The sequence below is a fragment of the Tiliqua scincoides genome, chromosome 2 (assembly GCF_035046505.1).
Source record: "Tiliqua scincoides isolate rTilSci1 chromosome 2, rTilSci1.hap2, whole genome shotgun sequence".
NCBI classification, from domain to species: domain Eukaryota; kingdom Metazoa; phylum Chordata; class Lepidosauria; order Squamata; family Scincidae; genus Tiliqua; species Tiliqua scincoides.
The window spans coordinates 18,343,833-18,371,364 of NC_089822.1; the positions used below are offsets into that span (position 1 = coordinate 18,343,833).

Genomic DNA, 27,532 nt, shown 5'->3' on the forward strand with positions numbered 1-27,532 from the left:
TCACCAGGTAAAGTTTTTTTTCCCCAAACCTAAAAAGTCACACCTGCCAAATTACTCTTCTCTTTATTAAGGAAGACCTGACCTCCTTTGCTGCAGTTCAACATCTCCTTAAAAACAAAATATCAAAATGAATGCCAACACAGTTGTACAACCCCAATTGGAATGTTTCTGGTGGCTGCCGGTTTTGCCCCTAAGAATTGTAGGATTAGACCAAAGTCCAGTGAGTCCTGCATTGCAATGTTTCTCAAACTGTGGGTCGGAACCCACTATGTGAGTCATGAGCCAATTTCAGGTGTCCCCCATTTATTTCAATATTTTATTTTTACTATATTAGACTTGATGCTACCATGGTATGTAACTGCATTTGGGGAAATGTTACAGACCTATACTTTTAACATACTACTATGTATATTCTTTCAACAATGATAGTAAATGAGACTTACTCCTGGGTAAGTATGGGTAGGATTGCAGTGTAGGATTGTTCAAAATTTTCCTGCTTGATGATGTCACTTCCAGTCATGACATCACTTCTAGTGGGTCCTGACAGATTCTCATCTAAAAAGTGGGTTCCAGTGCTAAATGTGTGAGAACTACTGCTGTATTTGGTTTCTACTTGCAACCAGTGAGATACCTTGGGTTATCTGCATGAAGTTGGCATGGACAGGCTCCTCTTGTTGATCCTTAAGCAACAGATTAGCAGAAGTATATTGTTGCCAGCTGTGAAGGTTCTTGTTTAGCTCTTGTGATTTAATGACATTGGCCATGAATGAGGTTTAACTTCCCTGGAAGAAAAATGGGAGAAAAAATATCAGAAACTCTGGCTAGACTGTCCAACAACTGGAATAAATCAACAATTTACAACCATGGCTGTTATTCATCCTCTTTTTCTTAGGATTTTAACAAGACTGAAAAGATCCCCTCAATTTTTGTGCTAACCTTAAAAGCAATCTTCTTTTTGACCTCACTTTGAAAGGAATCAAGATGTTTGCTGCAAGATAAAAGATGTCAAAGAATTTGTCCCCATTTGATGCAACATAAAGAAATCTTTTACTGTCTTGGCTGCTGTTGCTCTGAGTCTGAACCTACATAGAAGAAATCTAAAACTGTACATCATTTATCCCAGAGTCAGTGATGCAAATATGGCCTTGGAATTGCTATGAGTATCCACACTTAGAATAACAGTGTAACATTTGAATTATCTGTTTTTGACTTTTTATGAAAAAGGACACATTTTTTGCTTTGTTTTGTTTTGACTGACCATGCTCTTTAATCTGAAAGGCAAGGTGGAAAAAAGAGCATTGCTTAACCGATTAGCAGAGGACAAAAACAGTAGCCCAAAACAATGACAGACTAGTGAATCACCATCAATGTCTCAAGCAGAAGGACAACTTATGAAAACAATCATTGGAAAAACTGCAGAAATAAAATACATTCACCTTGCAGCTTGCATGAAGTGTCTAGTCTTGTGACACAGTTCCAACAATGCATGTTTTATTGGTGTGGATAAATCTGTGGCTGGCTGGGTCAATGCTCTCAGTTACACACTGCAGTGAAGCTCCCTGCAAAACTGAGTGCTTTGCACCCCGTCAAGCTATGCCACTGATTGGGTTGATTGTTTTACCTGATACAAGGTCTGCACTAGAAGTGCCAGGGAGGCATTCCAACAAATGAAGGCTTTCTCATCATGGACATGCAGGATGAAACACTGTAAAGCCCAAAGGGAGGATAAGTGGGAGCAGGTTCCCCCCACCATTATGTTCCCAACAACAGCCACTTTCCTTTCACCCCTAGCTGTCAGTAGATTTTGTCTCTGTCTGCCAGTAGATTTACAGAAGAAATAAAATATAGTCCATTACAATGGCTGGCATTTTGCTTATCTGAAATGCAGTGAAGGGACTGCTGGGGAGGGAGAGAAGGGAACACATGCCTTTCATAATGTTCCACCCATGCAGGATCTCTGTAATGCTTGATTTTCAATGTGTGCTCTGGCACACCTTACAGGAGAGCAAAGCAAACAGCCCTGGGGGGCCAATATGACCAAGGGACAAATGCAGTGTTCTATGGGCCCCCACCCTCTTCATTTTACCACTGGCTTTGCAAGGACAGAATGGGGGGAAATGCACCTCTATTGTGTTTTTTACTAGGAGTTTTGCTTAATGTTTTCCTTGCCTTCCTTTAACACCAGTAGTTTTGAGATAGGAAGCAATATGTTTCTGATGTGAGGGCACCTTGCCACCCTCACTTTCCCTCTCAAACAGCCCAATCCTATAGGCTCTTAGCACTGACAAAATGGTGTTCTGCCAATGCTACTTTCTTGACAGCTATGTAAAAGGTTAGTGCACTGCCAGAATACCAGCTGGAAGGCCAGAGCTTTCTCATGCCTACTAGAGAAGCACTCTGGACCCACAAAGGCAGGGAGGATGCCAGGGGAAGCAGATGGGCAGAATGGGGGTAGAGTTGGGGAAAAACTGGGCAGGGAGAAGGATGAAATGGGGCAGGAATCCAGTGGCCAATAGCAGAACTGGAAGCTTACAAAAGAGTAAGGAAATTTAAATTCCATTTCCGCTTCAGAGCCTCTCAATCTCCCCCTCCCTCCACTGGATACAGCGCACTAGTTTTTGGTGCAGCTGCACCAGCAGGGAGGGGTCATAGAATTGGGCCGTGAGTCACGTCCTGGATGGAGAAGGGACACAGACTTAAAATGTACCAGCACGGTCTCATCTCCCAAAGCTACAAGACCAAAATTGGTTCTCAGCACTATACCGTATCACTTTGATGTGACTTTGAATGCTCAAGGAAAGGTAAGGAGTTGTGGGAGAATTTATGTCATTAGCTCTTAAAATCCTAAGTTAGAGAACCCAGTTAGGAAACCTACTGGACAGACACGAACAATTTCTGGAGGAAGGAATCTGCATAAAGGGAAGAGATATGGTGCAAAAATATCCAGGACACATAATAGCCCAATTCAGATGTCACACAAGCCAAGACTGAACCTTGATTTCATGCAATGTCTCCTGTCCTTAGGTGCACACACTCTTCCCTCTCTTTACACCTGATGTGAGGAACAGTTCTTTTTCCAACCCTAATTTAGAATAAACCAAATTCTATCATTACGTCTGAATTTGGCAATCCTGACTTATTTGAACAAAATGTGCAAATAATTCAGGATCAAAGACTAGGAGACCATGTGAAACAAGGGTTCAGTTCTGGCCCCACGTGATGTCTGAGCTAGGCTAGGCCAAAATGAATCCGCATGATGCCACTTTCAATTTTCTTATTTGCTCCTGTGTTTTTCCTCCTCTGTTAATGAGGGGTGGGAGGGGAAATTATGTATTTTTACAGCCCTATTCCAGTGCATGCCTTCCTCAAAACTAAGTCCCACTGAAGCTAATAGGACTTATTTCCAGGTGAGTATAGAATTGCAGCTTCGTATATTCACCTTCTGTTAAATTAATGTTGTTAATTCAGTTGTATTGAATGCTTTTGTGGTTTATGATGATGACTGTCAATCAGTGGTGTAGCTTATGATCATGTAGCCTGGTGCCAAGCTCAAAATGATGCCCCAGAAGTGACATTACACCCAGGTTTTTAAAAAACTGAAAATGGGGGGAAATCTGCCTCCTCTCCCAGCGCCACCCACTTGCTCTGCCACCTCCCCCCAGGCACCCCCCCCATTTTAACACCCTATAGGTTCCCTGCTGTATCATAACACCTAATTGGCTCTTCAAACTATCAGTCTCATTGGTCAGTTTTGAGCGAAGAAAATTCAGTTTTTGTTACATAATGCAGTTGTGTTTTTATTTTCTGGTTATTTGGCTATAACTTTTGATAGACTAGAGATATTTTGACGCATAGCTATGCCAGGCTGTAAATTCACAATAAAATCAGCTTGAACAGAGCTCAACGCATATTTTATACAGAAGGACATGTACTTCTTACATAAAGAAAAGCTAAAAAGGGAAAATTGTTGGGCATGGGCAATTCTATATATAAGTTTCAGTGTTCTCTCAATATGTGTTTTTTTTAAAAAACACTTGTTTTAAGTACTTCTGCAAGGGGAGTTCAATACTGGCTTGGTAACGATGGAGGCACAATTACTGAGATTCAGCTCTGTGGAAGTAAACACATTTTTATTTAACCAGTAAAAGCAAAATAATTTGAAGTGGTTTGTTTATCTTGGTCAGATAGAGACACAGAATATTGACCAATCAACATCTGCAGAGGTCAAATTTCTCAGAAGCTTTGCAGAGGAGCTTCCTTGATTTCCTTTCTTTCTCTTGTCATGATTAGCATTCTGCCTGAAGCTAGATATGAGCAGGTAGTGTGTGGGATACTATGCTGAGAACCAGCTTATAAACTTGTGTTTGCTAGGCAAAGGCTTTGTTAGGCAAGGTCAGCCCATCCATGATGCAGGGTGGTTGTTTTAAGTAATGGGCTGAAGGAGGCAGAGATTGCCATATATCTTGGCACCGGCCTGGTCACTCCACCCAAGCCCTGGAGAGCAAGGTAAGGATGGGGAGGCAGATTAACTCCTCCTCCAGCACCATGGCCAAAAATCACAACAATGGAACTGGAGGGGCAGGAGATAGAGACTGCTGCCATCTTGTTCCTGATTCCTTTTGTGTAGACTAGGATTGCTATGTCTTTATCTCCTCCACTGCCTGGTGCTCCTTCAAAACAGACTGAACACAGAGGATCTTGGGGATTGCCATGATACTTCCCACCTGGCATGAAGGTGGGCATGAAGGCACGAAGTTTCATCAGGTGGAGGAGACAGTGATGGGGGAACAGGGGCAGAAGAAGATTGCTACCACTGCTTCCACCTCCCTGCCTCCTCTACCACCCAGCGCTTCTTTGAAAGAAGAGGTGCAGAAGATCATGGGAGTGATAGAAGTGGTGGTGACCGGGGGGGGGGGGCACACATGTGCAGACAGCAACAAAAAGGAGGCAGTGGAACAACAGGACAGACCATTCCAGAGGCTTCATATTTCCTGTCAGTCAAAGGGACCAATGTTGCTTCTGCTCCTAAAGAACCACCAGCACAGTCCATAGTAGCTCAGTACACTAACTCCCAATCTCAGATTATAGCTCCACGAGAATCCCAGCATGACATTGGGTTCTGCAGTTCATTGGCCCCTTCTCTCACTTCAGTGCGCTGGACTCCAGCCCTGAAAAGTATGTGTGTATGCATGTATTTATTATGATATTCATATACCACCTTTCTTAATAGACTCAAGGTGGTTTACATAGGCAGGTTGAACATAAATCCACTTTTTCAATGAAATCTCATAGGACCTCCATTTCTCCAGGTGCTTCTCTTCATAGTGCAGCTGTCACCCGGGCTGCCAGCTTTTGCACTTTCCAAGCTCTTGCAGCCAAGCTTCAAACCAGCTTCTCAAGTATGCTTTCCATTTTTTGGGGGCCAGCTGACTCCTCCACAGTCCATTCCTCCACACAGACACACCAGCAACCTCAGTCTCCCATCCAAGCAACCAATCCTACTTAGCTTTTTCAGGAAAGGTGACAGCTCAACCTCCAGACCACACCTCTTGCCTTAATATGCAAAGGAAAAAAGAGGTGAGTGGATGATCTGCAGTCCAGGGGTAGGTAGTGGGTCTGCTAACTCTGGCTGAGCCCATGCCCCATTTAATGACAGGAGAGCTCTCTCTCTCTCTCTCTCTCTCTCTCTGAGTTCTCTCTGTCAATCCCCCTGAAACCTCATGACATGAATTCTAAACATAATATACAGCATTAACTACAGTGAAGCTTAGTAATATGTCAAGATTCCATCTGGACATGTAACTATAATTGCTTTGGCATTTCTGATAGCTACTTCCACACTAGTTCATTAAGTCAAATAATAGCAAACTTTTTCCCCCCTGTGCATTGGGAATTGGCTGCAAATCATGGCTTTGCAGCTGCTTTAACAGAACTGTAAAGAACTGCTCATTGTTATAATGGAGATTGATTATGATGAGGATGATCCACGTAGTAGTTAGCCAGCAAATTAACCGACTATACATGTGCCAACTAGCAGATTGTTTTTAATTTAGAAAGGCATTGATGACTAGAACTGGCAGAAACGTGTCCAAAACAAATTTTCCATAAGTTACTTTACTTGTGGTTGTGAATGGTAGGCTGAGAAAGATGTTCATAGATTTATTCTCCATCCAATCAGATAGAATATGTTGCTTACTGTCATCATGGCTTGTTACAGTTTGGGGCCTAGTTATCTGAGGGACCACCTTCTCCCAAATATTCCGGCCCACCCTCTTAGGTCACCGGAGGGGGGATTCCTGAAAGTGCCGCCTTTCTCCCAAGTTAGGGGAGGCGGCATGGGGGCAAGCCTTCTCAGTAGTGGCACCACAGTTATGGAACTCCCAACCAGGGGAATTAAGATCTACCCCCTCCCTCCTGGAATTTCAGCGAGGGCTTAGAACATTTTTATGTCATTTTGCATTTGGGATGTCTGTCTCCTGTGCCTCTATAGCAGCTCCTTGATATTTTTGCCCTTCTCCAGTTGGTGGTTCCCCTCCCCCCATTGTATTTACAATTTATTTTCTATTGTCATATTGTATTTTCTTCTTTTTATTCTATTGTATATATACAAAGCAGTGTAAAAATCTTGTGTGTAGGCAACCTTCAGTCTCGAAAGACTATGGTATCGCGCTCTGAATGGTGGTTCTGGAACAGCGTCTAGTGTGGCTGAAAAGGCCGATTCGGGAGTGACAATCCCTTCCACACCGCGAGCAAGTGCAGTCTGTCCCTAGTCTGTCTTCCTGGCTATGGGCCTTCCTTCTTTGCCTCTTTGCCTCAGACCAGGGGTGCCCAATGGGACTCCCAATGTGGCCCGCGGGGAGCCCCCAGTCTCCAATGAGACTCTGGCCCTCCAGAGACTTGCTGGAGCCCATGCTTACCCAACGTGAGTGCTTACAGCATGAGGGTGACTGTTCAACCTCTCACATGAGCTGTGGGATGAGGGCTCCCTCCACTACTTGCTGTTTCGCATTTGTGATGCAGCAGTGGCAACAAAAGAAAGACTAGCCTTGCTTTGTGCAAGGCCTTTTATAGGCCTTGAGCTATTGCAAGACCTCCATTCATTCATAGAAGTTCGATCTCTAATATATTAATTTATGTAAATTTATTCAAATTGGAAATGTAAATTAATTCTTTTTTCCCCGGCCCCCAACACAGTGCTAGAAAGATGATGTGGCCCTCCTGCCAAAAAGTTTGGACAGCCCTGCCTCAGACTGTTGGTCTCTTCAAACTGGGAAAGGCCATGCTGCACAGCCTGCCTCCAAGAGGGCCGCTCAGAGGCCAGAGTTTCCCACTTGTTGAGGTCCACTCCTAAGGCCTTCAGATCCCTCTTGCAGATGTCCTTGTATCCTTTAAATATAAATAACCTGTGATGGATTTTTCCTCCATAAATCTTCCAATCCCATTTTAAAGGCATCTAGGCCAGATACCATCACATCATCCTGTGGCAAGGAGTTCCACAGATTATTTTAAAAGATTTCCTTTAGTCTCTTCAGACTTTCCCACCGGTCAGTTTTAGCGGATGTCCCCTGTTTTCTGGTGTTGTACAAGAGGGAAAAGAACTTCCCTCTATTCATCTTGGGCATGATTTTATGTGTTTCAATCATATCCCCCACTTGGGCAGCTTCTTTCTAGACTGCAGAGCCCCAAATATTGTGGTCTTTCTTCATAAGCTTCCTTCATTCTTTCTTCCCGTTGCTGTTTAGATGTCACCCCCACCAACTTTTTTTGTTTTCAAATTGCAGAAGGAGCCTGAACAAAATGCTTTATGCCTCTCTTCAAATTGTTATCCTTAATTGTCTGCTTTATTTATGATGACTCATGAAGCAACAAAGAGCCAGTTTATGTCTGGGCACATGTACCTTTGGTCGTGTCATCACCTTATATCCAGCCAGTTTGCTTTGTTGTTGTCTGATCCAGTGAGGTTAATATATCACTGTCTGAAAACAAAAAAAAATCAAACAGAACCTTTGCCCTGCTTGTCCAACTCACTAGCAATCAACCCGACATCCTCACCATAGCAATGCATGCATTTTTAGTTCTTGTTGTGCTGCAGAGAACTGTCACACTTTGAGGATTGAATGTTGTGATATATGCATGCATTGCAGCAGCCTCCTTTGTCTGATGTCACACTTTTGGAAAGTTGCTTTTGTCACTTGTTTCCACATTCTCACTTGGAGAGGAAAGAAATAGAAAACAGGGCAGTGTTCTGCCAAATTCCCAGTCCAAGCTTTGCTTAGAAAACCCATGCCCACTTTCAGCTAATTAGCTCCCCTTCCCTTTTCCCCAACAATGACCCTAGTTCCACACTGCTGGACCCCACAACCAGGGTAGCTCACCTGTTCAACCTGTAGAGGTCCTCCTCTCTCCTGCCAGCAGCTTCTCCAGCCACTACAGCCACACTTGGGTCCTCAGCAGGTCATGGGCATGGCAGCCACACACCAGTCTCCAAAGTCCATTCACCCATCAATCCTTTATTCAGTTAGTCCATCAGCAGTTCTAGTAGTCCATCAGCCATTAAGCCTTCAGTCCAGTCCCCCCTCCCCTTTCTTCCTTCAAGCTTTCCTACTACCCACCAAACTCTCCCTTCATCAGGTGCTGCTTTTATCCCTTAATAACCTGGTTGCCTCTAGTCAGTGGCTGCAGCTGTGCAGCATACCCACTGTTAGCCAGAGCCCTGGGGTTAACCCTATGCTTGCCCACCAGAGCAAGGGGCCACCGTTGACACCATACCCTATCTCCTTGAAGGATCTTGCGCATTTCCATTACAGGTACAGACAAGGGACTTTGGTCCTGATGCTTTGCTGTGAGAATCTGTGCTTTCACTCTGTAGGTTCGAGCAAGGAACTAGTCCCACCAGGAACATATATAATTGAGTTGGAAGGCACCTAAAAAGTCGTATAGTCCAACCTGCTGCCCGTCGCAGGAAATCCTCTTACAGCATTTCCAGTAGCTGCTTGTCAATCTCTGCTTGAAGAATTCCAGTGAGAGAGAATCCCTCTAAACCTGTGCAACAACTAGAGGTTGGATCAAAGTGCAGGTGGATAGAAAGAAAGGGTTAAATTCCATCTGAATTTAGCACAGAAGCTAAGTGCTTAAATGAGATTAAACAAATTAACAGAGGACCGATCTATCAATGACTATTAGCCATGATAACTAAATGGTTCCTGCAGATTAAGGGGCAGTATGCAGCCTCTGGAACAGAAGGGAAAGGTCTTCATGCCCTGCTTATGGAGTTCCAGAGACACCTGGAGGATCATTTTTGGTAAAAAAAATACTTGATAGATGAGCCTTTGATTTGATTCAGTAGTGCTTTTCTTGTGTGTCTAGAGGGGGGAGATTATCTGACAGCACAAGAATTCTGAGAAAGTAAGGATGATAAATATGACCAATGTTAAAAGGAAGCAAGCCACAAACTCACACTACAGAGGAAAAACTAAACAAAATCATGATCATCAGAGCATTTGTGCGGGCTCAGAGCCCTACAAGAATGCTGTTTCCTCACCGCAAGATTACTTCCCTTACCCGGGAGAAGGGGACAAAAGTCCCAAAGTGCCACCAGCGGCTGCCATGGTTGCAGTGGATGCAACGGCAGCCATTTTCAGTGCTGCCACAGCCGCATGCCACAGGAACGCAGCACTGGGCTGCAAGTCAAGGTTGCCAACTATGACTATTCCTGCATACTTTTTTTCTGTTCCAAAACAAATTAGGCCCAAATCCTAACCCACTTTCTAGCACTGGCATAGCTGTGCCAATGGGACATGTGCTTCATCCTGCAGTTGAGGGGCACTCACAGAGGCCTCCTCAAAGTAAGGGAATGCTTATTTCCTTACCTTGGAGCTGCATTGTCCTTATGTTGCTGCTGGAATATGGGTTAGGGTTGCTCCCTTAATTAATTAAATGTTGTTCTTACCTTAGAGCCAAGTCACTTATGGACTGTTGTCACCTTTGGCTTCCTTCCTTTCCAATTTGTATTTCTTTTGGCCTCTTGCTGCACGAAAACAACTCTGGTTTCCCTTTTTGAGAACCCAGAAAAATCTGCACAGGACCTGGTGAGGTGCAACTGCCCCTCTAGCTCTGCTTTCTCAGTGCTGGAACTCACTTGGTTTCTGTTCTGGCTCCACATTTATGTCATTACACTCAAAACTCTCTTGCAGTCAACTTTGGATACAGGAGCGGAAAGTGCAACAGACCAATTTCCAGCATTTTACTATCACCAGCTCTGACATCTTGCCTGAGAACCTGCCCCTTGTCACTGATCGCTGTCTTGCTTCATTGAAAACATCTCTCCTCGTGGTTGTTGTAAAACACAGAAATAATAGCACAGTCTGTCAGTGCCGATCTCAGCATGGATAAGAGTCTGAAAATTGGGCCATTTTGCATAATTGTCAAATAAAAGCACTTCCTTTTGTTTCAACACAGCTGTTCCAAAATGGTGATTTCTCCAGGTATTCAATGTGCCATGTCAACGTCTTGGCTGCTCCCTTTCTGAATGTTTTGCTATTAGATGGAGAAATGTTGCCCAGAAGCACTTGGACCAGCCGTAACATTTGTCCTCTTCTCTTCTATAATACTATGCAGTTCTATGTTGCTACATGCCAGTTTTTTCACAGTATTACCCCATCAGGTTTTGCAGAAAGCAGACGTTAAAAAGGAGAGACTCATATTCTAGGCAAGATGCTTCCCACACAATTGTGATACAGTCTTTGTCCCCCTCTTGCAATTGTGCTGGCCTATCCATGAGGCCAACTGAAATTGTCGCCTCAGGCAGCCAATTGGCTGGAGGTGCCCACTGTCTGTTCACGTTCACTATTCTTCCTCCTCCCACTCCCTGTATTGGAAAAGGAAAATGGGAATGGAGTGTGAGAGGGTAAGGAAAAATGGGAATGGTGAGCAGTGGGCTACAGCAGAAGTTCTCAAACTGTGGGTCACAATCCACAAATGGGTTGCAACCAGATTTTTGGTCTGTTGTGGGGGCCAGTGCTATGCAGTAGCCGCAAGGCATTCTGTGCCATATTGTGTCCCTGAATGCCTTGCAGCTTCCAGGTAGCACAGGTGTGTGACGCACTTCATAGGCCATGTCACATCCCAGAATGCCTTGCATCCAGAAACCACAAGGTATTTTGAAATGCAACATGGCCACCACAGCTGATGAGGTGGGTTGCAGTGGTAAAAAGTTTGAGAACCATGGGGCTAAGTTGTTGCAGAGTGGAAGGAGCAGAAGCCAACAGGTCTGCTAATAGCTAGAGGAGTGTGGCTGATTGACTCCAGCTGGGGCCATGGCTCTGCAATCTTGTGCTGCTCAGCAAAGACATCACCGAGCAACCTTGGAGGCAGGAGCAGTGCTAGTGAGGAAGCTGCAGGTGGGCCCAGCTGGGAGGCAGGAGAATTTAAAACAGTCAAGGGATGGTGGTAAGGAGAGGGAGGTGACTAGATAGAAACCGGATTTCTTGACGTGCTAAATGACTGTGGCTTAGATCAGCTAGTCAAGGAGCCCACCAGAGGACAGGTGACTCTGGATTTAATTTTGTGCGGTACGCAGGACCTGGTTAGAGATGTAAACGTTACTGAGCCATTGGGGAACAGTGATCATGCTGCGATCCGTTTTGACGTGCACGTTGGGGGAAGAATACCAGGCAAATCTCTAACAAAAACCCTTGACTTCCGACGGGCGGACTTCCCTCAAATGAGGAGGCTGGTTAGAAGGAGGTTGAAAGGGAGGGTAAAAAGAGTCCAGTCTCTCCAGAGTGCATGGAGGCTGCTTAAAACAACAGTAATAGAGGCCCAGCAGAGATGTATACCGCAAAGAAAGAAGGGTTCCACTAAATCCAGGAGAGTGCCCGCATGGCTAACCAGCCAAGTTAGAGAGGCTGTGAAGGCCAAGGAAGCTTCCTTCCGTAAATGGAAGTCTTGCCCTAATGAAGAGAATAAAAAGGAACATAAACTGTGGCAAAAGAAATGTAAGAAGGTGATAGGGGAGGCCAACCGAGACTATGAGGAACGCATGGCCAGCAACATTAAGGGGAATAATAAAAGCTTCTTCAAATATGTTAGAAGCAGGAAACCCGCCAGAGAAGCGGTTGGCCCTCTGGATGGTGAGGGAGGGAAAGGGGAGATAAAAGGAGACTTAGAGATGGCAGAGAAATTAAATGAGTTCTTTGCATCTGTCTTCACGGCAGAAGACCTCGGGCAGATACCGCTGCCCGAACGGCCCCTCCTAACCGAGGAGTTAAGTCAGATAGAGGTTAAAAGAGAAGATGTTTCAGACCTCATCGATAAATTAAAGATCAATAAGTCACCGGGCCCTGATGGCACACACCCAAGGGTTATTAAGGAATTGAAGAATGAAGTTGCAGATCTCTTGACTAAGGTATGCAACTTGTCCCTCAAAACAGCCACGGTACCAGAAGATTGGAGGATAGCAAATGTCACGCCTATTTTTAAAAAGGGAAAGAGGGGGGACCCGGGAAACTATAGGCCGGTCAGCCTAACATCCATACCGGGTAAGATGGTGGAATGCCTCATCAAAGATAGGATCTCAAAACACATAGACGAACAGGCCTTGCTGAGGGAGAGTCAGCATGGCTTCTGTAAGGGTAAGTCTTGCCTCACAAACCTTATAGAATTCTTTGAAAAGGTCAACAGGCATGTGGATGCGGGAGAACCCGTGGACATTATATATCTGGACTTTCAGAAGGCATTTGACACGGTCCCTCACCAAAGGCTACTGAAAAAACTCCACAGTCAGGGAATTAGAGGACAGGTCCTCTCGTGGATTGAGAACTGGTTGGAGGCCAGGAAGCAGAGAGTGGGTGTCAATGGGCAATTTTCACAATGGAGAGAGGTGAAAAGTGGTGTGCCCCAAGGATCTGTCTTGGGACCGGTGCTTTTCAATCTCTTCATAAATGACCTGGAGACAGGGTTGAGCAGTGAAGTGGCTAAGTTTGCAGACGACACCAAACTTTTCCGAGTGGTAAAGACCAGAAGTGATTGTGAGGAGCTCCAGAAGGATCTCTCCAGACTGGCAGAATGGGCAGCAAAATGGCAGATGCGCTTCAATGTCAGTAAGTGTAAAGTCATGCACATTGGGGCAAAAAATCAAAACTTTAGATATAGGCTGATGGGTTCTGAGCTGTCTGTGACAGATCAGGAGAGAGATCTTGGGGTGGTGGTGGACAGGTCGATGAAAGTGTCGACCCAATGTGCGGCGGCAGTGAAGAAGGCCAATTCTATGCTTGGGATCATTAGGAAGGGTATTGAGAACAAAACGGCTAATATTATAATGCCGTTGTACAAATCGATGGTAAGGCCACACCTGGAGTATTGTGTCCAGTTCTGGTCGCCGCATCTCAAAAAAGACATAGTGGAAATGGAAAAGGTGCAAAAGAGAGCGACTAAGCTGATTACGGGGCTGGGGCACCTTCCTTATGAGGAAAGGCTACGGCGTTTGGGCCTCTTCAGCCTAGAAAAGAGACGCTTGAGGGGGGACATGATTGAGACATACAAAATTATGCAGGGGATGGACAGAGTGGATAGGGAGATGCTCTTTACACTCTCACATAATACCAGAACCAGGGGACATCCACTAAAATTGAGTGTTGGGCGGGTTAGGACAGACAAAAGAAAATATTTCTTTACTCAGCGCGTGGTCAGTCTGTGGAACTCCTTGCCACAGGATGTGGTGCTGGCGTCTAGCCTAGACGCCTTTAAAAGGGGATTGGACGAGTTTCTGGAGGAAAAATCCATTATGGGGTACAAGCCATGATGTGTATGCGCAACCTCCTGATTTTAGGAATGGGTTAAGTCAGAATGCCAGATGTAGGGGAGAGCACCAGGACGAGGTCTCTTGTTATCTGGTGTGCTCCCTGGGGCATTTGGTGGGCCGCTGTGAGATACAGGAAGCTGGACTAGATGGGCCTGTGGCCTGATCCAGCGGGGCTGTTCTTATGTTCTTATGATATAGCCAAAACAAAGAGGTAGTGATGTGCACAGAAGAAGGAGAGTTTGGAGGAGAAAATGGGGACCAGGAGAGACGGGGGGGGGGGAGAGAAGGAAGCTCTTGGGAAAGTGGTGGAAGGAGACTGACAAGAGGGATGAGCAAGAGGTGGTGGAACAAGTAGAAGGAACAGTGAGCAAGTTGGTTGAAGCATTTTGTTTACAAGCACAAGTCTATGTCTACTCAGAAGCCAGCCCCATTGTTTTCAATGGGGCTTACTCCCAGGAAAATGTGTATAGGAATTCAGCACAGATTGGTAGTGTTCAGATTTTCTTGGTAGGAGTCTCTTGCTTAAAAAAAGATGTGATTTATAGTGTTCTCTTATGTTTGAGTACTTCCTTGTGTTTTGTGCTCTCTGCATGGATGCCCAGCATTTGTCTTCCTTCATATTTCACTGAAAATCCTTGATGGCATACAGTGTGTTCTGCTGTAATTGCATCAGCCTTGAAAAGCCAGGTTTTGAATGCATTTTGTTTGCCTCATTAGCCCTGAAAAAAGCAGAAATACTCCTATATTTCCTCTCCTGCCAGCTTGTGAAATCACTCCACTCAACAAACCCCTTCATCTATGCTATGTTTTTTTTCCCTTTTGAATAATAACATTTTTTAAATAGGAAAACGAAGTGAGATTTTACACATTTAGGGTCCAATCCTATCCAATTTCCCAGTGCCAGTGTAGCTGTGCCAATGGGGCATGCACTGCATCCTGTGGTGGTGGGGCAGTCACAGAGGCCTCCTCAAAGTATGGGAACAATTGTTCCCTTACCTCAGGGCTGCATTGTGGCTGCACCCATGTGGGAATGTTGGACAGGATTGGGCCCTTAATCAATAGGTTTTTGTAAAATGGAAACAACTCTTTTAAAATGGAGAGAGATCTATTAAATCTCTCTCCACTGTAAAATGCACTACTTACACAGCTCCAGTCTTTAAATTAATTTTTAAAAATATTTTTATAATGGTACATTCAATGTTTTAATTACACTTTTCTTAATTAAACATAAAGGTGCAAGACCTTCCTGCATTTTTTTTAGTTCAGTGGTTCTCACGCATTTAGCACTGGGTCCCACTTTTTAGAATGAGAATCTGTCAGGACCCACAGGAAGGGATGTCATGACCAGAAGTAACATCATCAAGCAGGAAAATTTTTAACAATCATAGACTGTAATCCTACCCACACTTACCCAGGAGTAAGTCCCATTGACTATCATTGTTAAAAGAATAAACATAGTAGCTTGTTAAAAGTACAGGTCTGTAACATTCCCCCAAATGCAGTCCCATACCATGGTAGCATCAAGTCTAATACAGTCAAAATAAAATATTGAAATGAATGGGAACCCACCTGAAATTGGCTCGCGACCCACCTAGTGGGACCTGACCCACTGTTTGAGAAACACTGTTTTAGTTCATGGGGAGAGGGGACCCTCCCATGATCATTTGAGTTCATGGGTGAGGGGAGGTTGCACAGTGGAAGAGTTTGGCTTCAGTCCCTGGCAGTATCTCCAGATAGGACAGAGCCAGTTTCCTGTCAAAGCTGCTATTAATCAGTGTTGACCCTGCTGGGCTATGTGGACCAATTGGCTGAACTGGCGTAAAGCAGTTTCCTGACAGTTTCACTGTAAGGCAGTGTGCAAGACCATAAAAAAAAATGGTGCCATAACATCAGCAGAAGCAACTATCACAAAAGGATTTGGGGGCAAGGTGATGAGGAAACCTAGTGGTGCTCTGTATCAGGTGGAGGAAGGGGCTGTTTCATGCATCTTTGGGTACATCTTACTCAATAACAATGTAGATCTTATCACAATAACAATAATAAAGGAAATCAGGTTTCTGTTGGCATTTGAACACTTATTAAATACTACCTCACTCCATTTTGTATCCTAATATATGGAAGTCTGATAAGTTTGTTTTAAAATATCAATGGATAAGTGTGAAAAGCAGTATCCAATTTGTACAAAATACAAATTTTGCTACACCAGGAAAGAGAAAATGCTTTATTTTTTCAGATATTCCTTTGCACTGATGCTCCATACAACAAAATGGATAAACATTCTCTCCCTGCTGTTATTGACTGTTCCTTCCTGATGTTGCTCTAAGGCATAAAAGGAACTGCAGGTGTCTGTCAGGGAGATACAGCTAAGCTGTTGTTTTTCCCCACAAACACATTATGGCATTAATCTCTGCCTTTCAGGACAAGGAGTTAAACCAGAAACACAGCAAAGTCCTCAAGCCAACCGTTTCACTAGAGTTTAATCACATAGATGCTCCAAGCAGGGTTTCTGTTGTTTCCCTTTAAGGCTGTCATCTGTGCTTCACCAACTAGGGCGCTGTTTATAAACCCAGGACTGTAAACCAAGGAGTCTGTAGGGTCTTGATGATAAAGGTGGTGGTAACTAGTGTGCTTGCCATAAAGCACTGTCCATGTATCCCCCAGAAATGACGCAATATAAGGTAGCTGTTTCTTTTCCTGACACATGCTTGAAGGTCAGACCCACTGACTAGCTTGGAAGCCTTGTCTGACTTAACCAGTGGGGCAGGCATGAGATGCTGCTCATTGTCTAATCCAGTGGTATTCAAACTGGGGGTCCTGGTTGCTTTCCCCTTAAGGGGTGGGGGCAGCCAGGAGGCAGGGAGAAGGCAGCAGGGGTGAGTGGAAGGCAGTGGCGCGATCCCCAGGATCACGCCACTCAGGGGGCTGCAGGGGCTTGGGTGCACTTACCCAAGCCTCCTGCAGCCTCCCCGGGGAGCCCGGTGCGAACCTTTGGCAGGGCTCCCTGCAGCAGTGAAAGTACTGTAATGCATTGGTATTTCCAGGGGAAGGGGGCAAAATGCTAAGTTTTGCAGGCTCTTGGAAAACAGTGTAAAGCAGCCTCTCCCTCTAACCTTCAGAGATAGACTCAAGGCTGTCATTAAACATGTTTAGGTCCTGCTGAGGTCTTTATCACATTTACCCACTTTGGTGCTTCCACTGTTGGAAGTTCCCTTCAGGAATAGAAGCTCTCTTTGGGAATGCTCTTTGGGAACAAGAAGTGCTAACAGATGCTACCCTTTGCACACAAATTTTCTGTTATTTTTCTCAGAATTGCAATTCTAGAACACATTCCCTTCACTCCAGTAAATAAATTATCCCATGTTCAAAATGATCCCTGTGGGGTAATCGTGGGGAGGGACAGCATTTGTGTTAATGCCAGGTCTCTGACATTCTTCAAAATCATTTTACTTGCATGTACTTATTTTGTGTGTTAATACCTAGAAGATTTCAGGGCCCAGGATTTATTCTTCAGATAATTGACCCAACAGCACTCAGTCAACAGTGCTGGCCTATGAAACAAGCGACCAGAGGAGACAGGAAGGAGACCAGAGCCATCTGCTCTCAGATGCCACTGCAGCAGTTATTCCTTTTGTGCTTTCTATAATAAACAAAAATAAGAACATAAGAACAGCCCCACTGGATCATGCCATAGGCCCATCTAGTCCAGTTTCCTGTATCTCACCACGGCCCCACCAAATGCCCCAGGGAGCACACCTGATAACAAGAGACCTCATCCTGGTGCCCTCACTTGCATCTGGCATTCTGACATAGCCCATTTCTAAAATCAGGAGGTTGCACATACACATCATGGCTTGTAACCCATAATGGATTTTTCCTCCAGAAACCTGTCCAATTCCCTTTTAAAGGCGTTCAGGCCAGATGCCATCACCACGTCCTGTAGCAAGGAGTTCCACAGACCAACCACATGCTGAGTAAAGAAATATTTTCTTTTGTCTGTCCTAACTCTCCCAACACTCATTTTAGTGGATGTCCCCTGGTTCTGGTGTTATGTGAGAGTGTAAAGAGCATCTCTCTATCCACTTTATGCTTCCTATGCATAATTTTGTATGTCTCAATCATGTCCCTCTGGAGGCGCCTCATTTCTAGGCTGAAGAGGCCCAAACGCTGTAGCCTTTCCTCGTAAGGAAGGTGTCCCAGCCCCGTAATCATCTTAGTCGCTCTCTTTTGCACCTTTTCCATTTTCACTATGTCCTTTTTGAGATGTGGCAACCAGAACTGGACACAATACTCCAGGTGTGGCCTTACCATAGATTTGTACAACGGCATTATAATATTAGCCGTTTTGTTCTCAATACCTTTTCTACAATCCCAAGCATAGAATTGGCCTTCTTCACTGCCGCCGCACACTGGGTCAACATTTTCTCTCCTCCCATGCTACAGCTGTTTTTCAAGAAGAAAATTACAGTGGAAGTTCCAGTCATAGACTCCAATGAAACATGCGCTTTGGCCCTCAATTTCTGCCCAAATCCCAGAACTGTATGAATCTTGAGCTTATAAGGAACTCTGAACTCTCTTAAAACTATCATAACAGACAAGATGGGCAGCTGACTGCATCAGGGATCTAGAAGGTGGAACATACCCACTTGACCAATTTTGTCTGGTCTGGAGTCAAGGCTGCGGGAAGCAGTTTGAAGTGCACTGACTTCAGTTGGGCATTCTCCCAGGCAGTGCTTTTTTTGTATTAAAAAAAAAAAAGGTGCAAGAACTCACAACTTGTTAATCTTTTATTTATTTATTTCTTTTTAAACAATTTTTACACTAAAAAAGATTTTCTGTTCACCAATCATTTTTTAAAATAAAGAATTTATCTACCTTTCGCACGTAGTCAATAACTATACACACACACCCACACACGTCAGTTGTGTTGTGTAACGAAACATAACGGTTGCCACCCACAGTAAGCACTCAGGCTGCTTATTATTTCTGCAAGGTACTTCTTTACTCTTTTCAAATGAATTGTGTATTCATTTCATTTCCCTCTCTTTAAATCCCCATTCCCCAACTACTTAAGAACTAGAAAATGAGGGGAGATCTTCAAGAGAGAAGAACAAAAAGAGACGGACCACCTTGGGAGTGCACACCAAGGATTATATCAAGGCTTGTTGCATGTATTTGCAAATATGTAACAACCAAAAAATTTAATTAAAACTTTTAAAACATTTAATAAATATTGGTTAAAACAATTGATGAAGGCAAAATATAAAAAATGATTACATAGAATCACTCTACAGATTTGTATGAACCCAAATCAAATAGCACACAGGGGAGAGGGGGCACAAAAGATGGGTTAATTGATTGATTAATAAACAAGTTATGGATCAAAAATCATGTGGTCACACACCCTCTATTGGCTCAAGACATTGAAACATGATTGGTGCAAAAAAAGAGAGAAATATGTGATCAGATAACAACGAATGCGCAATATAAGCACACAAGGGGGGAACAGAAGAATAAACACAAAAGATGAGTTGTAAAATAGATAAATTATATAATACCGGAATATAATCTATTTTACAACTCATCTTGAACCAATAGAGGGTGTGTGAGCACATGATTTTTGATTCATAACTTCATAACTTAATCAATTCATTAACTCATCTTTTGTGGTTCCCCCCTTCTCCCCTGTGTACTATATCCCCATTCCCCATTATTATTATTATAGTGATTAAATATAGTCTAAAAAAACCAAAAATTAATAAACAGTGATCTGACCTACTGCACAGAGGAATACATATTTTCTAAGTGTTATTATAATGCAGCAAGGACACTTAAGCTTCCCCATTTATAGTTAAAAACCTAAATCTCCTGTTGATTACATTACAAAGCTACTAAATTATTAACAAACAATATCTTAATTATTTAGCACGCTATAATTTTTGCTTAATTAATTTAGATCAGTCGAGCCTTATATTAATAACTATAAAAATGAATGAATTAGCCTAAGAGAAAACTTTATTTCATTAACCTTCATAATAGCTTGTTTTATTCCTTTAAGATAGTGGATAACACGACTGTTTGCAATAGTGACTGTGTATGAGACACAAAAACTGGGCAGCCATATAATCTGAATGAGCCCTGATATACTGCATGCACAACTGACAATCTATTGTCCCCCCTTTCCCCTGTGTACTTTTCCCCCATTCCCAATGAGTTTTGAATGAACCATTACTTAACTGTTAATCAATTAATTGACCTTTTGTGGTCCCCACTACCCCTAACTTACCTTTGAAGTCTTCCTTCCATCTCTATTCTGCACTCCCTCCACGGCGCCCACCTAGCAGAATGACGCTAGCGTGACCTCACGCTAACGTCTTGTGATCAGAGCCGCGGCTGCCAGCACTGACCAGCTAAACTAAGTGCAGACTCTGTCCCAGTTCAAAAAGGGATGGAGTCTGCACTTAAAATCCCAGATGCCAGACAGTTGAAGTGCGGCGCTGCAGGGGACTGCATAAAAAAGGTGCCAGAACGCCGTTCCGGTGCGTTCTATTAGAAAAAAAGCCCTGCTCCCAGGTAATTCTGTATAAGATTGCAGCCAAAGATACCATACACCTCTCTCTTTGCCAAAGAATATGTATCTGTCCTTTGGTTCTGGAAAGAGGAACATGCTTTATGTTCTCATTGCCACCTTCCTCCCTCTTCTGGTTCCAGCATCTCTTGTTTCCTTTCACAAATCCAAAGAGGAACTTCAGGACAGGGAAGATGCATGCCTCTGTGCCACCCAAATCTGCCACCCACTGCCCTCCTGCGCACCCCCCCCCCAAGGATGGCAGGTGAGTGACAGAGTGGGCACACTGCCATCCCCCCTTCCCTGCTCTTATAATGTGAGCCATACAACCTTCTTGGATTGCACTACTGTTTGAAATGAGTGGGGGACCTGACTCCTGGATCCCTGACTCATGTTCATTACAGACAGAAGAGAGGTGAAGGGGGGAGCTGCCTGCATTCGTGAGTGGAGGGAAGGGGTGGATGAGCAGGCTCCAAATCACCTTTCATAAGTACCAAGTTGGCCAGGGGAGGCAATCTGGAACAGCAGCAGCTTTTTTCCCTACCTCTTTGAGGGTGAAGGAGGTTGCCACTGCTACAATCCTCTTCTGACTTACTCCCAACAAGTCAGAAGGAGATCAGAGTGCCCGTGGAGTGTGGGTTGGAGAAGGCGGCAGACTGGCGAGAAGTTCGCCCCTCCAAGAGTGCTGCTCCATGGGAACATTTCAGATGGCCTCATGGTTGGGCTGCCTCTGGGCAAAAGGATGAGCTCTCTGCTCTTCTGAAAGATATTTTTTATTTCATTCTCTCATCCCTCATTCTTGGCTTGGTCTGTTTGGAGGGCAAAAAAGTTGGAAATCTTTGAGTTATTCAAAAACAGATTCTCAAATACCTTCAAAATTTTGTTTTTCTTTTTTAGTCTTCACTGCCTTGCCCCCCCAAAGAAAGGAAAATCACTAAATTCTGTCAGAAAAGCTTTGAGAACAGCTAAGTGCTTGGCTTCCTTTCATTTCCATCCACAAGAAAATGTGTGCTCAATAAAGAGCCTATTTTAACAGCCGTGAACAAAATAATAGACCAATTAAAATGAATTAATTTGTATCTTCAAAGAGCATACTATTTTCAGGCAACCCCAAAACAATTAAATTGGGATTAAGACTGTTAATCTTGTTTTAATTAACTTAACATTCCTAACACTTGTTAATTGCTAATTCTTTCCTTTTGTTCTTGTCATTCTATTCAACCTTTCCTATGAAAACCTTTCTAGTCAACCTTTCCTATGAACACACAGTCTTACAGTTTTTACTATCTAAGGAATTTTGGATATAAAATGCCATAGTAAAATTGCCTCAGAGTCAAGATTGGGGATTATTGTTAAGGGTTTAACCCTGAGAAGGCTTGTGCATGGAAAATCGGCACAAATTAGGCACACGTCCACACCCAAATGAGATAGATAAATACAAACACCATTTTTTAAGCTACTAACAGCCCAATCCTATTTGGACACTGTACCAACAGCATGGTGATGCTGGCACAATGACCACCACACTGAAAGCACACCCAGAAAGGCAGGAGGAAGAGAGATGCCAGAGACGCTCCCATACCACTCAGGTGCAGCTCCCAATGTCAGTGTCTTTTGTAGCAGTGCCATCATTCAGTAAGCCATCACTGAGTGACAGCTGAGGGGTACAAACCCCCTGCTGAGGGGAAGGTTGGGGATAAGCCAACACTTGGAAGATGCCCTGTAGTCTACCCATTGGACAACACAATGCTTTGAGTAAATCCAGACCCATCCACGGGCATGACTACCATAGCAACAGGAACATGATTGCGGTTCAACAATGCAGTCATGCCATGCTGCCCTGTGAGTAGGTCTCCACAGGTCACAGTGGAACCCATGACTGAGGAGTCAAGGGAAGATGTGCAGCTGGCATGGTCCATAGCCGCAATGCTCACAGGTGGGCAGAGCAGAACCCACATGTGCTACGGTCCATTAGACACAGTTGCACTGAGCCTCTGCATGGGCCACACAGTGCCAGAGGAGGGTGGGAGAGAAGTGCCCTTCAAGGGAAAAGGGGGTGTCACAAATGTGTCAAAAGCAGGCAGCAACAGTTACCCTGCACATGCCCAATCTCGTCTGATCTCGGAAGCTAAGCAGGGTCAGGCCTGGTTAGTACTTGGATGGGAGACCGCCTGGGAATACTGGGTGCTGTAGGCTTATACCATAGTCTTTCGAGACTGAAGGTTGCCAACCAGGAACCAGGATGTGTCCAGGAAACAGCTCCACATCCCCCATCAATAAAGCATCCTTGTTGCATGCTGCTACAGGGTCACCAACAACCCTGGAGGAGCCACACAGCTCAACCTCCAGATCAAGTTTTTGGGAGCAGGAGGTTTTCAACTAAGCAATGTCATGAGGGGAAAGGGTTATGAAGCCCCTCTTCCATCTGCAACACTGGTCCACTTCAAATTGCAGTCTCAGATGCTATAAAGAAAAATCTCAAAAAAGAATTGCTGAACTATACATAGGATGCAATTCTGTCCTTGGGCCTCTTTGCCTTAGATTTATCTTTTTTTCAGTAACTAATGTGAAGAAAAGTATGAAAAGAGTTACTTGAGGAAGCACCCAAATCAAAAGTGCTCTCTACTGAATCTGCTTGAAGTCATTTTGTCCTGAAAGAAACGAGCTCCTCATTCCAAGTTCACCCTTTTAAAAAAAAATTGATTCTCTGTGAGCCACTGTCTTGTTCCCAGTCTTGTAGCTGATAACAAAACATGAAAATAACTTGGGAAAATTATAATAGTTCATGCGGTCTTTTCGACATTGATCTATCAAAGCCTGAAGTGAAAAACCTGTGAGCTCCTGTGGGGGGTTTCTTTTGCCGTTCTGGAAATAACAAGGTTTTCTGAGCAGAACTGCGGTGATGCACAGCCAATATGGCTTTGGCATCCACACCACAGGATTCCTCTGGACCCCACTGAACTGGCTGAATGTGCCTTTTGATGTTGATGATAAAGACTGTGATTACAGTTTGATTCAAGCCACTAGCATCATTTGCAAAAAAAAGTATATTAACCCTGAAGATGGTTTCCAAAAATATGCCTAGTAAGAAAATTATAATAGTGGTTTGTCACATGCAATGAAGCATGCTATTGCTGTACAGCACCTGGCACATAATAAGTGCACTATAAATAAGCAATGAGGGTAATGATGAAGATATGAGGCTGGTTCAAACATAATGGATACCCTTGGTTTTCCAAAACATGAATGAACATTGGAGAGCCTCGAGCTCGTATACTCCCTCCTCCCCTGTTACTGACCCAGCTCTGTCATGGAACCATAATAATAATAATAATAATAATAATAATAATAATACAGGTATTTATATATCGCCTTTCTTGCTCTTTATTCAAGACTTTATTCAAGGCGGTTTACATAGGCAGGCTATTTAAATCCCCGTAGGGATTTTTTTTTTACAATTGAAAGAAGGTTCTATCTTTCAAGAACCACAACATTCAGATGTTTCTTTCTGATCTGGTTTCACATTCTGGCCTCCATCCTCCCATGCTCAGAGCATATGGAATAACTCGGCTCAGCTTGTCAGCTGCTTCAAGATCGCACGGTGCCAGTGTCCTCGAACTGGTGACCTTGTGGATGTTATCTTCAGGCAAATGGAGGCTCTACCCTCTAGACCAGACTTCCTGCATAAAGAAATCAAGATGTTGATGTCATGGCTCCATGGCTCATGCAAAGCTGGGAACATAGTTTAACTCGGGCTTCCAAACCAGGATATGAAATCAACCAGTGACATCACCAGATTGCTGGGGGTCCTAGGCTAAAGTCCTATAATAAGGCCCCAACACCAGTAACCTCCTCCTGATGATACATTGAGCACTACCATTGCCACCAGTACTGAGAGGTTAAGGGTTGGCCTTACCAAATGGCCTCTCATGGCTTGGGCTGCCAACTGTTACCCAACATAGTCAATTCCTGATACCACCCATAAAATCAACTTCAAACTCTGATTTGAAAGCCAGAGTTCAATCACAGTTCCCTGAGTGTTTCACAAGCCAGAGTGCCATGATGTCAAGAAACTTGTTCATGTTTGCCATGACATCTGAACCACGCTCTTATGTGAGAGGCTGGTGATAATACCCTGGCTATTGTAACTGTAAATGTGGATTGAGCAAACTGATGAATGGATTGCATAAAAACGAGACATGGGAGGGACAGGAGAGCACAAAGCTACCCATCATTGGATTCTTAACACGTATTTTCATTTGGAAATTTTCATTTTCATATGACTGTATAATTAAAGTCAATTGTCTCAGCACATGCTTAGAATAAAAACCTGTTTTTAAAAGCTTTTTCCAGCGGTTTTATAGTCCCTGATATTAACATATTTTCATTTTAGACATATTCAGAAGAAAATGTGCCCATGAATGGCAATGCCTATTATAAGTAGAAAAGCTCATTCAAAGAATCTCTCAAGCAGAACTATTCTTAATGAATCCAGTACTGAAACTATCTCATAATTTCCTGTTGATTAGTGCATATCCCAGAATTAGCTTTGTAAAAAACAGAAAAGTATCCATCCTGTAAAATGCATAAATTAAGGGGTCATTCGTTCTTAACATTTGGCTTTTATGTCTTGAAAGTGAGGGCTCAACCTGTTTGGCCTTGAGCTACCCTATAGTTTGCCAACATTCTGTGTTGATGCTTAATTTTGTTTAAAATTTGTGCTCAAGAGGAAAAGATGCAGGCTCAGTTTTGTTTTTTGTTTTAAGCAAACTTGCAGTTCAAATTTCAAGTACAGGCTGAGCCTCATTATTTGCGTGGGTTCCGTTCCAAGCACTCACATGGATGGCAAAAAACGCACTATAGCAAATCAATTTTTAAAAAAAGTTTCTTTGCTCCAGTGATTTAAAAACAGCCTTGCTGACCTTTGTGATGAAAGATAAGAATCATTAAGAAGTCAATCCATCAATCAGTAGTCCACTTTGCTCAGCCTCTCCCTTCACCAATGCAAAGTGATCACCTTTCTTTCACATGCTCAGGGGGAAGGGAGGGGTTGCCTGGAGAGAGAAGGATTGATGGATTGTCAGCCAGCTGCCCACTCTCTCGCTAATTAACAAGGCTATAGTTAAAGGACTGTTCAGTTTTTTAAACTGATTTTAAAGGGATGCATTTTTCCCCTTCTCCAGGGATCAGCACATTCTTCTCATTTGCAGGGGCCATTCCTATTGAGTCAAATCCGTGTATAAAAAATCTGTGTGTAAATGGGCTGAACCTCATGTGAAAATGGCAAACAAATAAAATGAGACTGAAATGAGACTGAATTTCCAGCTTGTGCAAGAATGATCTAAGGTAGATTATGAACTTGACATCTTCTACCAATTCAGAAAAGAATTATTTTGTATTCTTATATTCACCCACCCCTCCTACCCAGCCAATTCCCTTTCCTCAATCCCCCCTTTTAATTTCTCTTTCTTGTCTTTCTTCCTTGGGAATGCTTAGTACATGAAGGAAGGCCCATAGCCACACACTTGATGGTGAGACCCCTTGCCGTTTCCACCTCTTCATAGGAGTACTTCTTCTTCACTCACTCATAGGAGTGACCAGTGTCAGGATCATTGCATCCTAAACACCTGTGTCCTGGTCAAATGTATCCCTGTATTGGACATTCTGTTTGCATCCTGAACATTTGTGTTTTAGTTTATGTATATTTACATGTACTTCTTTATTTTTAAAACACAAAGGTAGAGTTAGGGTGAGGGCTGGGATAAGAGGCTGAGCATCTGTAATATGGGGTTTGTTGCCCAGTTATCATGGGATGCAAATAACTGACACACACATAAGCAAAACAGATGTGAATGTCTAGGGATGTCAATGACCAGAACACAATTGTCCAGGACGCAAATACCCTAGTACTGGAGCGGCCATAGTTCAGGACTACAGCTTATACTTTGCATTCAGAAAGTTCAACAGTCAGTCCATTGAAGCTATCTCAGGCTGCAGGTTTACAATGATCCCTTGCTAAGAACATAGAATGCTGCCATCAGAGTAGACACTATTGGACTAGATACAGCGAGCATTTGTTCATATGAAGCAGCTTCATATGTTTTTATGAAGGGTTTCTCTTAGACAGAAGACCATTCTTTCCACCTTTCATGATGACAAGGAAACATTTTGCTAGTTTTCAGTAAAGCATGAATAGAAAAAAAAACAATACAATGCAGAAAAAAATGCATATTTCTTTAATCAGCACGTGGTTGTTCTGTGGAACTCATTGCCACAGGAAGTGGTGATGGCATGTGGCCTGGATGCCTTTAAAAAGGGATTGGACAACTTTCTGGAGGAAAAAATCCATTAGAGGTTACAAGCCATGATGTGTATGTGCAACCTCCTGATTTTAGAAATGGGCTATGCCAGATGCAAGGGAGGGCACTAGGATGAGGTCTCTTGTTATCAGGTGTGCTCCCTGGGGCATTTGGTGGGCTGCTGTGAGATAGAGGAAGCTGGACTAGATGGGCCTATGGCCTGATCCAGTGGGGCTGTTCTTATGTTCTTACCTTAACATTTAGGTCCTGGAAATAGTGCTCAGTTGGATAGGGTTTGCATTCATTACTGATCAAATTTTCTTCCTAACCAAAAAACATCATGTAAGGAACAACAACTAGATTGCTTTAATAGCTTCATTTTTACCACAAGCACAAGCACTTTAATGGCTACTGAGAATCCCTGGGCAGAATTGAACATTTTCATCACCCTGCATTATATTTGTTCCATTAATAGTCTGAGGCTGAAATCACATTCTGAACTTGTTTTGCTACAAGGGAAACAAGTAGCAAAACAAAGGAGCATTTTATCCAACCTGCTCATCCAAATTGGTATGGCTAAAATGAAATTATATGTGGGAGAGGTTGGGGAGGGGGGAAATAAATCAGCTGTGACAACAACATACATAAATATCTTAGAGCCCAATCCTGAGCTTGCACTGCCAGCACTCCGCTGGTGGTGAGTGTCGCAAACATGCTGTAAAGCACGTTTGTGGCCCTCCGTGCCAGTCAAGTGCCAGTGCTACTCAGCACTGGCTGGTGCTGGACTAGTGCTGGTGGATCACTGATGCTCCACTGCTCGGTGATTGCCCGAACTATGGAGTAGCAGAGAGGTAGGTGGGGAATTGG

General features: G+C 43.6%; 1 pseudogene; it reads left to right on the top strand.

Annotated features, from left to right (window-relative positions):
• The first annotated feature begins 22,442 nt into the window (after positions 1 to 22,442).
• Positions 22,443 to 22,562, top strand: LOC136642281 (5S ribosomal RNA; annotated as a pseudogene).
• Positions 22,563 to 27,532: the final 4,970 nt, after the last annotated feature.